Source organism: Carassius auratus, unplaced genomic scaffold (genome assembly GCF_003368295.1).
Source record: "Carassius auratus strain Wakin unplaced genomic scaffold, ASM336829v1 scaf_tig00216054, whole genome shotgun sequence".
Lineage (NCBI taxonomy): Eukaryota > Metazoa > Chordata > Actinopteri > Cypriniformes > Cyprinidae > Carassius > Carassius auratus.
Genome location: NW_020528385.1, coordinates 5,698 through 23,188, shown reverse-complemented (window position 1 = coordinate 23,188; position 17,491 = coordinate 5,698). Strand labels below are relative to the sequence as shown.

At 35.1% G+C, this 17,491-nt stretch overlaps 1 long non-coding RNA gene across 1 annotated transcript; it reads right to left on the bottom strand.

The window, feature by feature from the left end:
* Positions 1-4,229: 4,229 nt before the first annotated feature.
* LOC113096968 (uncharacterized) lies at positions 4,230-14,752 on the bottom strand. Its single transcript, XR_003288749.1, has 4 exons — positions 14,630-14,752; positions 14,082-14,188; positions 5,595-5,715; positions 4,230-4,679 (listed from the first exon to the last, which is right to left on the bottom strand). It is a non-coding gene; the product is annotated as an uncharacterized LOC113096968 (long non-coding RNA).
* Positions 14,753-17,491: the final 2,739 nt, after the last annotated feature.

The following is a 17,491-nucleotide window of genomic DNA, read 5'->3' as shown; positions in this document are numbered from 1 at the left end:
TCAAAAATACAGACAGAAATGCCAGCTTTTTAATTTTGTTTTAGGTCAAGCAAAAATGGCTATTTATATTAGCAGGAGAAATAAAGTAGATGGGTCTCTTGATTGTGATGCTAGCACTTTGTTTGTCAGAATGATGAAAGCCAGACTGAAGGTTGATTTTGATTTTTATTCTTCTATCAATAATATAGAGGAATTCATTTTCATCTGGTGTTATAAAGATGTGTTGTGCTCTGTTGTAGACGATATGTGGTATTGTGGTATAGGTTTGAGTTAAATGGTTTTCATGAAATCACTCATAACTTATTTTTTTTAATTTTTTTTTATTCTATTGTAGAGAAATCTTGTTTGTATAAATAAAGATGTTAAAATCAAAAATCTCTCTCTCTCTCTCTCTCTCTCTCTCTCTCTCTCTCTCTCTCTCTATATATATATATATATATATATATATATATATAGTGTATAAGCTGATCCATTCTTCTTCGCATTTTTTTCCCCTATATTTCTAAAGTGCATGTTTAAGGTTTGAAGTAGTTATCATAATAATAATTTGGATATGGTCACTACAACAATAGAAAATCTTTTCGACATATTAAGGTTGCAAGCACTTCATTTTGAAAAATAAAAATTTTTCATGACAATGGCAAGTTTATTCCTGATAGCACAAAAATTCCAGCATTTAACAGGGCATTTCCACTTATCATTTTTGTTGATCACATATCTGAATATTGCATCTGTTATGTTAATTGGGGTCATAAAACCTAATAAGTGTGTGTTTATAAGCTGGTTCTGAAGGCACTTTTGAGTGACTGCAGACTTTGAAATAAACAGCTGCAAACTTGAGCTTTAACAAAGAGCTAAATTGAAAATATAATGATTTAGACAAAAAAAAAAAAAAACATGTCTTGTACTTGTATTAACTACAACAGCACTGTGTTTGCAGCTTTCCTGCAACATGGAGCAAAGTAATTTCACTGAGACAAGTCGGAGCATCTGTGTTTTGGCATCTTTTGATACTATTGGCATTAGTGAGAAAAAAATTACAGACTAATTTTGTGCCGCAGATTCTTTAAAAACCTCATTTAGCCTGATGGGTTTGCCTAATCGGAGCATGTTGAGAAGAGAAGAGAAAACAAACTCTTATACAGATGAAAACCGAAATGGATCGATTAAACAGCACCAAGGAAGTCATGGCAATTGTAAAATCTCATCAATGTTTGGTTTCCAAGGGCACATCAACTGAAAATGGAAATATAGGCACATCAGGGGAATGCTGTTTGCTTTTAGTGATCAGCAATCACTGATGTGATACAAGGAAAATCTTAATCAGAAGGTTAAATTTATGCCCAATCCCAATTCTACACCTTAGCCCTTCCCCTTTCTTCATTTGAAGGGCTATCTGGCCTCGATTGTCACGATTCTCTTTTGACTGGAGGGGTAATGGTAAGGGGAATGGCCAGATAGCCCTTCAAATGAAGATTTTTTGGGACCACACTTCAGACGAAGAGGTATGAATTATCTTTTATTTTTGGCATAAATAAGGATTTTAACGAAAAGTAATCATTTGTTTTATGTTACATTTTATTGTGAGTTCATATCAATGGTCATTTTACTCAAATAAACATTTGCAAAAAATCGCTAATATTTGCTAACGTCATATATTTACTGTCTGATCAGGGTGATAACTGCCGTAGACGAATCCCCCCAATAATTAGAAATCGCTAAACCATTTTGTCAAATATTGCCTATTCGAGAGAGAGAGAGAGAAATGGAAGTTGCGTGTATTCGCGTCTGTGCGTTTGTCTTTTTAGAGTGAGTTTATTTAAAAACAGCGATTTTATCCTCTCGCTGCTGGAAAATATAATGCTGCGATTCAGTATTTAAACTGTATTTAATAAAAATCGTAGGGCAGTGTTGACAAGTTTATTTTCTCCTGGATGTGTGAGCCACGCGATTTCGGATATGTGTGTGTCAGTAAGCAGCTCATTAATACAGAACGATAATTAAAGGCTCTAATGCACACCAATATATGTGTGTATTGTAAGAGACACTCTGTTTCAAGGAACAAGGGAAGGGGTAGGCGGAGGGGTAAGGGAAGGGGAAGGGCTATAAAATAGAATTGGGATTGGGCCTTAGCCTTTCCATAGACTGTTTAGCATGTTTCTTAGATTGGAATTTGAAGCTTTTCGATCCCCCAGGACCTGATTCAATATGATCGTGAGAGAAATTCATACAGTGACAAAAGCCTGTCTAATGAGTCCTTGATTCATTCATCACATTGTGCTGACTGCATGACTTATATTCTTTGCCCTACACAGCTTCTACACAGCACTTCCTAAACATTAGTGTTTCACTATGCATGTCGAAATTCTGCTGATTTTTTATGCAATTTCAGGCAGTTTAATGGCATAGATTTATGATTTGTTATATACTTCGTATTATGTTTAAGCCTAAACGTAATGCATTTCCATGGAAACTGCCTGATTATACCACATACAGGGATATATTATTCAACACCTAAAAATGCATGAATTTGCATGATATCTACCCATCACGTTGAATTTAGATTAAATCTTCCAGATAGGACGCAAGGGGATAGGATTGACTTACGCTTTATGCATCCTTAAATTTCTCATTTGAGAACTAATTACTGAAACCTATGCTGGCAATCAACCTGTCAGTCATTCACATTTTTCTATGTATGTTACATAATACATCAATGATTTTCACTCATGAGTTAATAATGGTTGATTCATAAATCTTTTGTCCTTTTTCTGCTCATGAAATCACATCTGTGTCTTTACAGTGAGTCTGATACAGTGAGGATTATAATACCTCAGCTGGCGGAGGTTCACATTATATGTACAAAGTATGACACATAGTCGTGCATTTAACTTGAAACTGGTGGACAATTCCAGTTTAACAGTTATTCTTATTTTACACAAGTAACATGGTCTCAGAATGCATACCCTCTACAAAATATTACTTATTTAATAAATAAAAAAAAGTACAGTAAAACAATCATGTTTTAAAGAAACCCAATGCTATGTGCACGTCATAGTACAAACAACTATAATGTGTGTTCTATGAGCACAATGTGTTTAACAAAAGGAAATGCATATCTCAGAGCAGGGCGATGCACAACAGCATGTGAGACTTCTAGTGGAGAGCTTCAGAGCCTCACACACAATCTAAGTTGTAAAAAACATAAAAGACCTTTATGTTTGTCAGGATCCAGTGACCTAAGGGTAACACCTGGCTGGAGAAAGGAAAACATTGTCAGCAGATGCTGGGGGAGATACACCCCTTAGCAGCAGAACAGAACTCTTCAGAAGATTTCAATCTTTCTCATAACATAAATGACTGCTGTGAATGGGAAAGGGGGATCATAAATGAGCAAGGAAAGACGTTTGGGCAAGGTCGTGCCATTACTCTCTCTGACATTGATTTTATGATTTAAGTATCAGATTTAATAAGGTTATGTAAATTGTGCTTAAAAACTGAAATTAGATGTAATATAAATGTAAAACGTTACATTAAAATTATGAAAAATTATTTAAGTAATGTTTTACATTTATATATTTTATATTGTGCATGCCTAAATGTATTCTAATACCATCTATGTATCATTTTTCCATCACTTGGAGAAAAAATACTCCCGTATTCAGGGGGATACAAGCCAGATGAGTTGGCACCAGATGTGTTGTGTGTGAACTAAGCTTTCCTCTCATTGGACTGATAGACGGGGGTCACTCGTTTGGCAGCCGCCCGCCACACACACTGTTCATGCAGTGGAACACAAGCCTCTGCCGAGTGCAGATCAATAACACCGACTGAGATTATTGCTAAAGTGGGTCTCCTGTCAAGTGTAACAAACACTTTGCAATTATACTTCACACGGACGTATCGACTGGAGAGGTGCTGTTGCGTATCACTTATTAGCAGAAATCAGAAGCTGATGATCATTAAAAGACAGTTTAATTAGCACTATTAAAACAGCCTAATGCAATGGCCCGGTTCTTGGCAAAATGCAAACAAACAGTCTCTACCTGATCACAAGCAGCTTGACCTCAGGGTCATTGGACACTTTCTCAGATGCCTTAAAGTCAAATGTTAGCCCACCTCATCTTTCTTCAGACCACATTCCCTCAGTTTGTGACAGAATTAAATATAGGCTTTGCTACAGGTGGTTTACATGTCAGCAATGCTGGAATCCAAATATTTATCCGCAAGACATGGTGGTGCTTGTGAGAGGAAGTAAACAAAACTCTGGGTAAAACTGTCACAAGTATCTGCCTAAATATTGACAGAAGCATAAAGGCATTCACGTTACCTGAGCATGTTCAAACAATGTGTTTTTAGTATTGTGACTTTAAAGACAGAAAATCCCACAATTTCCTCTTTGCACATAAGAATCAAATCTCCATTTCCAGATTTCCATGCTCAATGCCTATGGATTCCATCAGTTTGGCAGCTCAGCTGTACTTGAAGCGATTGCAGTAGTCCACATATATTTCCCCTTATGCCTGTACTATTTAGAAATTCCATTTGATTGACAGTCAATAGTTTATTGTGAGTCTGCATGCTAGCAGGGGATGAAGAGGCATCTGTCATGGTGCTTAGTGGACAATCTGTCACGACTGCCTTTTATGCCATTTCAATCTCTGTGCAAGTTCCTTTTCCTGTAAGTGCAAGGAAGAACATTCTTTTATTAGAATTTTGGTGTTTCTCAATGGTTTGTCCCAGCATGCAATAACATCTCCTACATTGTCACCAAGCAACATAAACCAAAATTCTTTGGAGCTTTCTATTCAAAAAAATAAAATAAATAAATACATAAATAAATAAATATATATATAATTGATATAGCACATATAGAATAATATACAGCAAAATACAGTATGAACCAATTTTACCAACAATAAATAAAAATACACAAATAAAGATTTAATTTTAAACATGTCGAACACAGTTTTGAAAAAATGGAATTTAATTATTTTTATGGCAATGAATATATCATATGAACATGCGTTGATCAGTTTTTTTTTTCTTTTTTTTCTGTAAGGAGCTATAAGATCATATAGAGAATTAGACGAGCAGCTGGCATAAGCCTTATCATAAGGTTATGAGTGCTGTGACGACACCAAGCTCTAGAGAGAAATATGTTGCTAATGCATTTCAATGCCATAAGTGTTAACAATAAGACACACAGTGAAGAGCAACAGGAAGTAAGCAAACATCAGGAAGACAGTCGTCTCTACTGCTATCTAGAACTTATGACCTTTGAAAAATGCAAGAGTGATTGCCAATTCGTGTGTCTTTATCAAATCCCTGTGACATACGGACTTGATGAATACAGTTCAGAATCTGTGACTATGAGACCAAATTTCAAAACCCGGGGCAAGTGACAGTCCAGTAAACATGAGACGACGCTTGACTGAGCTACAGGCCATAGAGAACAAATCTGAATAGCATGTCTGTGACAGGCTAGGAGTACAGCGGTTTTTAAAACCCACACAGCAATGGATGTTGTGTGCTGCTAGATCAAGAGTGGAATGTGGATAGGGTTTAGATTTTTTTGTTCAAATTACCCATACATCATGGTATGTTTTCCTCTGCACTTTTTGACAGCCCGAGTGCAGTGTCCATTTCACAACCTTATAGGTCACGTCTGTTGTTGTTTGGATGCCGTATAGAATTCAAATGGATTTTTGAAAACTGTGAGGGAAAACAAAGTAGAAGTTAAGTGGTTGAAGTATTTCCTAAAATCTTTCACCACAAGCTCCTCTAGCATTCAAATGTATATTATGGACACATTTTCTGTACCTATGCAGCAACTATGTGTTAAATTTTCTCATTATGTTTAAATACATTTACTCTATTAAGGGTAGGGTAGGCGATTTTGTAAAAGTTAGCAATAACGAGCTAGCTTTGAAAGCATCCCACCCTCCTGGCATAATGTATCACTCTCCAAATCCACACCTCATCCAAAACACGTGAACGCACACAGGCAGAGCGGATGCTAACAAGTGACATGATGAGAGCATTGAATGCAACACTGTCAGATTAGCTCATGTCTCATTCACCAGTGAGAAACCATTACACATAATATTATAATAAGAACCCCTTCCATTCTTGCTTCAACATGCTGATGATGTATCATGTCTGCATGAATTGGATGCAAAGAGGTATGCAAATACATATATTGACAGGTAGGTAGGACATCCTATAATATAGTCCTCGGACTGAGGAATATGATTGGACAAAAATGTCATTGTCCTACCCCTTCCACAGATTATATAAATACATTTAGACCACTTAACTTAGTGATTGCTATCGGGATGTGACAAGACTTTCAGCTAGTATTGCAAAAAATATATTTTTTTTAACCAAATCACCTACACTGCTTTTAAAAGCAGACATTTCTTGTATATTCTTCTCTGCCATCTCTTCACTGAAAAGTGAATGAGTGAGGATGAGTAAATAATGACTGCACCTGTCTCTTTAAGAGTTCACAGAGTGTTGTTCATTGAACAAAATGTTGGTCAGCCAGGCTCTAAATAATCTGACTTCCTTGATGACCCCAATTTCAATACTTCCCTGTGTTTGCTAAAAGCACTGAATCGCAAAATGCTTTTGAGAACATTAAGCAACAAGGTATGAAAAGACAGAAGTGTTTGAAAACTGCTTTTCACCTTTGCCTTTGATGAAAATTGGTGAAAAACCACTTTAACACTTTCTTTACAGTGATTTATAATCCGTAGCCTTGTGACCAAGTCAAGCACTTTGTCTTATTAGCATAATAATGCTAGCCTGGTTGGCACTTCAAGCTTTAAGACTCAAAAAACTAGTGGAACACTATTTGCAAAAACACCTCTCTCAAAGTAATCTCGTCAAGTTCTGCTAATGGCATACAGATGTGAGGAGAAACGTTTTCATTAAGTATAGATGAACAGCTTGAGTTCTAATTATGATTTTTGTCTATGTAAATGTACATAAAAAAAAATAAAAAAATAAACTGGACTCATCTGAAATGTTTAATCATATTTATAATAAAAATCAAGACAATCAAGATGAATGTTTAAAAGACAGCACACTAACTGAAAATGGTTTTATTGTACACACAGTGGTAACACTTTCCATAAAGTTTTATAGTTAAAGGGTTAGTTCACCCAAAAATGAAAATTCAGTAATTAATGACTCACCCTCATGCCATTCCAAACCCGTAAGACCTCTGTTAATCTTCGGAACACAGTTTAAGATATTTAAGATTTAGTCCGAGAGCTTTTTGTGCCTCCATTAAAAATGCATGTACGATATACTGTCCATGTCCAGAAAGGTATTAAAAACATAATCAAAGTAGTCCATGTGACATCAGAGGATCAGTTAGAATTTGTTGAAGCATCGAAAAAAAAATTTGGTCCAAAAATAAGAAAAACTGCGACTTTGTTTAGGATGGTCTTCTCTTCCGTGTCTGTTGTGAACGCGTTCACAACACTGCAGTGTAGTGATGTCCGGTTCGCAAACTAATCATTCAATTTAACCGGTTCTTCTTGAACCAGTTCACCTAATCGAACTGAATCATTTGAAAAGGCTTGCATCTCCAGTACGCATTAATCCACAAATTACTTAAGCTGTTAACTTTTTTAATGTGGCTGACACTCCATCTGACTTAAAATAAATCAATATCCCTAAGTAATGCATGCACTCAAACAGTACACTGACTGAACTACTATGAAGAGAGAACTGAAGATGAACACCGATCCGAGTCAGATAACGAATGAAAGATTGACTCGTTCTCGAGTCAAGATCTGGTTGCATCAGTTTTCGGATCACCAGTAGTGATGGGAAGTTCGGTTCTTTTCCACGAACCGGTTCTTTCGGACAGTTCGATTCAATAAACCGGTCGAAAAAAAAAAATGGTTCTTTTGAGCTCGACATAATGGCGTCATTGGCGATGATTGCCCTTGATTCGAGCCTTCGGTTTACCCGTGTTCATAACGTTAGCACAGAATCAGTTCAGAATCAATCACCAAAAGAACCAGTTCGGTTCATACGCACTGTGTGTCAGTCTGCTTCACGCTGAATCACTCATGCACAGTATCATCAGGTTCTCGAATCGGACGCGTCCAACAGAAACAGTTCTTGACTCGAGAACGAGTCAATCTTTCGTTCGGAGCCCTGTAAATACAGAAATAGTTAAGACAGATATTTTTTTTATGTCCATACAAGAATATGGCGATGCAATGATGTAGTCAAAAAAAGAAAAAGAAAAAAAAAGGCATTTGAAATACATTCAGAGTGGATGTAGTAAGTTTATATAGCCTAACCAGTTTTAGAATGCAATGATTTTCTAGTCAAATCTCTTGTGACAGTTCTATATATGCATTTCAAATAAGACCTTGTTCTGTTCCGTCTATATATGTAAATATATATATATATATATATAAAATAAAATTACAAAATATTAATTTGTTTAATAATACATTTAATTAATATTACATTATTAGTTTGGGGTCAGATTTTTTTTTTTTTAAGAAATTAAAATATTAAATAACTGATTAAACAGATTTTTAAAAGTGACAGTACAATATTAATAATGTTACAAAAGATGTACAGTATATTTCATTTCTTACTTTAAACTTTCTATTTATCAAAGATTCCTGAAAAAAAGATGACAGTTTGTACAAAAAATATTACAAACATTTTAAGAAGCAAGTTTTCTTTTCTTTCTTTCTTTTTTTTAACACTGATCAAAATAAGATATGTTTCTTGAGCAGAAAATCAGCATATTAGAATGATTTCTGAAGGCTGAAGGCTAAAGACTGGAGAAATGATGCTGAAAATTCAGCTTTTCTGTCATAAGAATTCATTACATTTTGAAATATATTTAAATAACACAGTTAAATTGTAATTTTATTTCATCATAATATTGTTTTACTGTATTTGTGATCCAACCCCAAACTTTTGCATAGTGTATAGTTAAAATTTCTCTCATTTAGTCTGCCATCTTGGATTGTAAGATTTGCCTTAACACATGTAGCTGCACATGCAATGCTGTTTTAGTGGTGAAAACGAGGGATCATCAGAGGCATCTTATGTTGCACAATTATTTAATTTTATTGTTTTATTTTTTAGAAAAGCCTATAATTTCTGCTTATGTAGATATTCAACTGCAGACTGTACATTCATATGGAGCCCATTTGACAGGATAAACAAGCTAGAAGCTAATAACTAACATATTTAACACCCGGTTAATAATAAAAACCACGGCTAATGACTATACTCGCAAGCTGAAATATAACTCATGACTCGCTAAGGTGGGTTTATCGACACATTTTGTCATGCTTTTCAAAACTGCTTTCTAAAAATATAATTTCAAAGGTGACAATTGCAAAGGTCATTTTATGACACCATAGTAAATATTCGTTTTTGGTGCAATACTCAGATAGAGGTTATAACAATTTAGTCAGTCTCTGTGTGCATAATGCCAGGTTTAAGAATGTGTAATGGTAGTGACATCCATAACTGTTAGTCAGGGATGTTTCTCCTTGTTCATGCTTTTTTTGAGATATAATAATGACTCCAATTATATGTGGAGGCAGACGGGCTTTCAAAAGTCGACCACTGGAGTGTCTTTTCACAGCCATGGTGCAAGACTGCTTTTACTGCCAAGCAGTAATATCCACTCCTGTCATAGTGATGTCTCTCAAGTATGTGTGCTTTCATCTATCCACATTGGATAGTTAGAAGCATAAAATCTCAATTATATGTAGGTAAAAAATGCCATCTCTCTCTCTCTCTCTCTCTCTCTCTCTCTCTCTCTCTCTCTCTCTCTCTCTATCTGTCTTTTTTTTCTAAATCCATTTCGAAAGACTTGATCTGATAAATGTATTTCAAGCTATTTGATTAATTTTGGTAATGATATCTGATCAAATGTAATTTCTGAGCTGTTGATACCCAGTTGTTTTGGCAGTATCGTTACGATTTTGTCACTGCTGGTGTTGTTAGTTTCAGGTTTAAGAATTATGGGATATATGAATTGCACACTTGCTGAAAACAAAAGATATTTACTATTTTGATATATATTTTAATATATACATTTATTCACCGGTCTGAGAGAGATGAATTATAAAAAATAAAAAAATAAATTGACAAATAAAATTACAATTTAAAATACCTATTTTCTATATTAATATATTTTAATTTTTTTTTTTTTTTTATCTGTGGATCAAAAGTGACAATGCTTACATTTTTTTATGTTACAAAAGATTTGTATTTTGAAGAGTGCTGGAAAAAAAAAATTCATTATTTATTTTAAAATTATTTGCAGCAAAGTATTAAGAATAAGAAGATCCATTATTGATAAGTGAAAAGCAAATCAGAATGATTTCTGAAGAGTCATGTGACGCTAAAGATTGGAGTAATGGCTGCTGAAATTTTAGCTTGGCCAACAGGAATACATTACATTTTTAAATATATTTTCATATATTTATATATAATTTCACATTATTACAACTGTATAAAAAATAAACTTCTTTCTTTCTAAATAAATAATGATTGCAAATTTTGATCGCTCTGTATTTGAAGATTCCCATCACTTTGGGAAAATCTGCATCATTAGTATTAATCAGATCCTTTTATATGTCAGTGCAAATTCGTTGCTTAGGTGTTTTATTGTTGTTTCATCATCCCACCTCCACCATCAAGCTCCATGAACCCGTTTTGATGTGCTCTTTATGCTCGCTTGCTTGTTTGTGAACTGTCTGCACTGTTTTGAGCTGACAGAGCCTCTGTTGTGTTGGCTGGGGATGTCTAATGAATTATTTAGCATGAGATACTAAATGGATTTACACACAACCTAATCAAGATTTTTATTCCCATCATCAAGAACCATATTTAAATATTTTATTATAACCATTCATTTTTTCTTTTTTTTTTTTCTTTTTTTGCATTGTTCTCTTAGGACCCTTACTTACTCTTAGTAAACTACAGACAGGGTCAAATGCTTTACATTTTGTGGCCTTACCAGACATGATGTGACATTAATAATGAGACCGATTTTCCAGCAAAAAAAAAAGTGAACTTAAGCCCAATGTATTTGTGTGTACTTACATTACAAACACCTCAAAAACAGCTACAACAATATAATGAACTGAAATAAGTGGTCTCTGACCTCCCAATCAAATCTAGTAAGTGTTTTGCATGAGTAAACAATAAGGCCTTGCTATTGCCCAAATTGTATATTCTCTTAGAATTATAACCAAAACCATGATCCACTGCAAACTACAGTGCCCTCCACTATTATTGGCATCTTTGATACATATGAGCAAAGGCGGCTGTGAAAATAAATCTGCATTGTTTATCCTTTTGATCTTTCATTTAAAAAAATAAAATAAAATCAGAAAATTCTACCAGATCATAAAAGTAAAAACAAAATGAAAGTGGGGAGAAAATATCATGAAATAATTGTTTTTCTCCAATGCATGTTGGCCACAATTATTGGCACCACTAGAATTTATTTTGGGTAAAATATATCTGGAGTATATAGCCACTGATATTTGCATTAGGAGCATGATATTGTCCATCCTGTTCCACATGATTATAAATGAGGAACACAAAGGCCAAATACATGTTAATCATCCATCACAAGGAGTAAATCCAAAGAATATAGATCTGATATGCAGAGCAATATTGTTGAGCTTCACAAAATAGAAAGTGGCTGTGAGAAAAGAGCTAAAGAATTGAAAATTTCCACCACCATTTGGGCAATAATTAAGGGGTTCCAGTCAACTAAAGATGTTACAAATCTGCCTGGGAGAGGACATGTGTCTATATCATCCTAATGCACTGAGAGGATGAGAGTTTGAGAGGCCAATGACTCTCCAAGGATCACAGCTGGAGAATTGCAGAGATTAGTTGAGACTTGGGGTCTTAAGCCTTAAACAAAAATATCAAACAGCCCCTACATCACCACATGTTTTTCGGGAAGGTTTCGAGAAAAATTATCCTTGTTCATCCAAAAACAAACTCTCAGACATGACTGGAACTTCAAATGGCACTGGCTTCTATGGTCAGACGAGTTGAGGTTGAGTTTTTGTGAAGCCAACCCCCATTCGTTTAGTACAAATAAGGATAAAAAGGTACCCCATGTTCAGGGTGAAATATACTGCTGGATCCTTAATGTTGTGGGCCTGTTTTACTGCCAGAGGTCCTGGACATCATGTTCAGATACATGGAATAATGTATTCAATCAAATACCAAAAGATAAAATATCTAAACCTGACTGCCTCCATTAGAAATCTTAAAATGTGCTGTGGTTGTTCAGAACAATAATCCAAAACAAATATTAAAATCAACACAAATAAGCTTCTGCCAAGACATGAAGAGAAGAAGCACCAACATGGAGCTTTGAATATGAAGAGATTCTGGATGAAGGAATGGTCTCTGAACTCTTATCAGGTGTTCTCCAAACTCTTCAAGCATTATAAGAGAAAACTCAGAGCTGTTATCTTGGGAAAAGGATTTTGCAATAATTGGGTGTCGATAATTGTGGCCAACATGAACTAGAGAAATCATTTATTTCACAATGAGATATTCCCCCCACTTTCAGTTGTTTGTAAGATCCCAAGTAGTCGGTCACCATCATACTTGGCGTGTCCGTTCCCTCCTTCAGGAACAAGGGTTACATATTGTACGTAACTGAGACGTTACTTTGACTTATTACACTATTTCAAAATTTTACTATTTTTATTGCATTTTGCTTTAATAAATTCATCCTGGCTGAGCAAGGGAGACCTCTTACAAAAATAGTATTTGATAATCATACTGACTCCAAAAATACCTCATAGTCCACAAGTAAAACCATAAACACATTGGCTACTGCAACATTATGGAAGTCATCATACTCTTCGGACTGATTGTTATTTTGCTACATCACACAGCCCTTTAAAAAAAAAAAAAAAAAAAAAAACGTCTTATGAGTGCATTATTCTTTTTTTTTTTTTTTTTTTTTTTTTTGCATCTCGTCTGGTTGAACCAAACTGTAACTGTTTAACAGTTCAAAAGCAATAAGAAGCATTGAAGGACTGAATGACTGTAATGTTCCTAAGCACCACAACCCAGCAGCCATACTATATGAACTTAACAGTTACCTTCAGTCATGAATAGGCTGCACCTTCAGAAATATTGCTTCTATAAAGTCTTACATTAACCACACAACAATGGAGGCTCAATTTTAACAACAAAACTCCCTCAGCCAACAGGGACATTTTTCCTTCAGTTGAAAGTTTCAAGTAAACTTGCGAACCTCTTGAAAATCTTTCACACAATTGCCTCAACGTTTAAATGTTCAATATTTGTCCTTGCATAGCTCCAATTAAGGTTAAATGACTGTGAAATTGCAGCTGGGTTGAAAAGAAGCTGACAATGGCAACAATGAGATCTGGGGATGTGACTGAGAAAGGTACAAGAAAGGAATTATATGGGTTGTCGGCAATCAAAATACCTGTCAAAAACAGTATTGCGATTGTGAATGCTACATTCTCGGCTGAAGCTGCAAAGACTCCCAAATTAGACACTGTAGTTTGATTGTAATTTTAATGTATTTTTAAATGCAACCTGGTTCAACAAGTGCAGGACAATGAGATTTTCACCTGGAGCACTCAAGTATTTCTTCATAACACTAGAAGCTGTGATTCAATAAAGCTCTAAAAAGGAATGAAACCATGCAAATATTTTCAACGCATTCATTTATAGACTCCACATGAATACAAAAAAAAAAAAAAAAAACAGCTTGTGAATCTAAGTATAGATTCTCTTTCAGCTTTACACTGGAAATCATATATACAAGTATTATACTGCAGTACAATAAGGCCTGTGGTTTAAAAAAAAAGGGGTCAATAAACTGTCCCTGTTGTGTTTTCTTATTTTCTAGCTTCAAATTGTCAGTACTCCTACTAAATATATATGAAATGAATATAATTAATAGGTAATTCACAATGAGCTGCGGTTAAAACAACAGCAGGGTGGGTGTTAAAGGGATAGGTCACCCAAAAATAAAAATTAGATGTTTATCTGCTTACCCCCAAGGGATCCAAGATGTTGGTGACTTTGTTTCTTCAGTAGGACATAAATTATGATTTTTAGCTTCAGTCGTTGCAGTCTCTCATTCATCAATTGGTAACAGAATCTATGAGAGAAAAAAACAAAACATGCACATACAAATAAATATTAAACCCTGCGGCTCGTGAGCAGGAGGCAAAGAAGTCGACCGGAAATTGAAGTCGGCCACGTGCCGCTATCTTGTAGCAGAACTTCACTTGCGTTAGCATTCCCATTGACTCCCATTCATTTTGGCGTCACTTTGACAGCGAATAACTTTACATCTGAGGCATTTAAAGACTCCGTTGGTCAATTATTTATTTCTAAAGAAACACGACAATGTATAAAGGGCTCCATTACCATCTATGTTACATTATGGCCCCGTAGAAACAGTTTTTGTAAAAATAGGCTAACGATTGCATCATAACCACGCGACTCTCTGTCACATTACCGTACAGACAGGACTTAATATGGCGTACTGGCGTTACATTTTAAAATACTATACAAAATAATTAATCAGAATACTTACTCCTGCTCCCTCAAGCCAAATAACTCCCCACTCAAGCTCGCCGTCTCTGCAAGATTAACGATGGCAGTTTTCATGCACAGCTACTAGAAGATTTACATCTGTCAGGTTGCTGATGTCTTCAAGCTTAGTTTGAGTCTGCGCGTCAGAAACGGAAGTGCTAAAAAACGCTAAAAATGGCCAACTGCCAACCTGTAATAAAAGAAGTAGATAATACACTGATAAAATAAATAAATGAATGCAGTACTGAAATTGTATTTTTATAAAGTATTTAAAAATAGCTTTTATTTATCCAAAATGTCAAATGATTTCCCTCAAGTATTTTCCTAAATAATTCAAAGGCTTTCATGAATTTTATTTGAAGTGTATCTTAGTGTTCACTAAATAGGCCATTTTTAGATTCAATAGCAAACTATTCACTGTGGCATTTTAGCCTTACTGTAAAATAATAATAATAATATAAAAATAATATCTCATGTTTGTGAGTTTTTTTTTTTATTGCTTATTTTAGGATTTATTACAAATACCTTTTTAGGTTTAAATCAGGTTTTTATAGAGTTGGGCATTTGACAGCAGTTCCAGACAAAAATGGTTTTCATGTAAATCTGGGAGGGGGGGTGGGGGGTGATCAGTGTTGCAACAAAGATTCAATACAAAATTCCCAGGAGAAACCTTTTGTCATCATACGCAAGCATAACTTTCCACAGACGTTGGGTAAAACATCATCAAAGTGCATTACAGTGCTAATTTCATGCATCAGTAAGGAATGGGCGTGGGACCAATAAAAACATGGCTCTTGATTAAAGAAGGCCTGCATTTACTGCACACAAGCACACTAATCCCCCCCCCCCCCCCCCCCAGACACACACACACACACACACAACTCTGATAAAAAAATGTTTTTACTTCAACATAATATTTTTCCTTCAGGATCTTGACTAGATCCTGTGGGATGAATAGTACCTCTGTGTGAGGCAGGGTTATCATGACTGGAAATGAACCGTCCACTTTGCCATATATTAGCTGAGAATGGAAGAAGATACTGTAATAGCTTGAAGAAGAACAGAACAAAGAACTGCTGAAATTTCAGGAACCGTCATGTTGTGGGAGCATCCTCTGATTTGAAGCACACATCTCAACTAATAATACCAGTTTAGTACATAATATATCAATAAAACAATCAATTTAAACTTGAACCCAGTCAACCAAGGTGGTCTTGCAACTTTTTTTGTAAATATATTTCCTGCAAATTATAATGAAAAATGTGTTATAAACAGTACCATTAAGCAATTAGGCAATTGTTTTTTTTTTGCCACAATATATCCATGTCTCCTCAGAAGTGTGTTGATAGTGCCCTTGAATTATCACCTCATTTATTTTGATTCATCAGAGTGTTCAAGCCCAGTTCCGACCAAGGATGGGTCACATTGGCTTCAAGGGAATTATTAGACTTCAAAAGTTTGCCTTGAAACCACTTTGGCACTTTTTCCATTTCTGTGAGTCCCGATAAGACAAGAAATCTAATAGTTTTTGAAGACTGATAAGAGGAGCCGTCACCGCTTGTTGAGTGAAACCGCTGCATCAAAAACAGTTAATCTCAACCCGTGGCCATCAGGGACATCATCTGTTTATAATTTTACAATGAACTAATTTTTTACTACAGTTAAGAACATGATAAATAGCTCAGCTATTGGAAATTTGCTTGAAATTTACTCATCCTCAGAGCATCCAATATGTAGATGACTTCATTGCAACACATTTAGAGAAATGTAGCATTACATCACTTGCTCACCCATGGATCCTCTACAGTGAAAGGGTGCCATCAGAATGAGAGAAAAACACATCACAATAATCCACAATGATCCACCACTCAAGTGCATCAGTTAACATCTAACATTTTAATAAACAAACCTTCTCTTGCGGCCAAAATAGTCCATAACCTATAATAATATTTCTTCTAGTAAAAAAAGTATGTCCCCTATTGTCCTCTCACATCAAAACCCACCAAAATATTTGTTTAGAATGGAATTGAACTGTTTTCACTTGCAAATAGGGCTTGAGGTTAAAAACGTGTGTGTGTGTATACAGTATATATATATATATATATATATATATATATATATATATATATATATATATATATATATATATATATAACACACGAAAGTGATTTGGTTGATTACATTTTGTCCCTTAGGTATAAAAGTCTTATTCATTTTCTCAATGCCACATTGTGAAAAGAACACACATTTGACGCTAATTAGAAGCCACAAGCTACATACACTATTCAAAGGTTTGAAATGACTGCATGCTTCCAAAGGAAACAGCAACACGACACAAGGTCTGACTCACCAACACCAACTCTCAAAATCAATTCTCTCAATGCCAACTTGTTATACTCTCACCAGGGGTAACGCAATTTAGCCATTTGGGGAAGCTAAAAGTAACTTTCTGATTAGTATGTTGCTTGATGCTTGTTCTTGAGAGGTTGTTTCCTTTTGAGACTTGACAATTTTTGACCATGATGAACAGTGTGTGCATTTAGGAAATGTTTTTGATGGGTTTGTCTTTGAATTCAAGGAAGTAATTGAGTTGGGTCTTACTCAGAGAACTGGCAAGGAGGCATCACACATCCATCAAAAATACTTTTTGTAATGACGTACATTAAAAACATAGTTATATTCAAGTTCACCAAAACTGTCCCTGAATGGGAAAGCAAAACCAGTAAAAAGTATTTATATGTGTGTGTGTGTGTGTGTGTGTGTGTGTGTGTGTGTGTGTGTGTGTGTGTGTGTGTGTGTGTGTGTGCGTGCATTTCTTTATTTGTTGTGGACAACCAGTAGAACGTTATTGCTAAGAGAGATT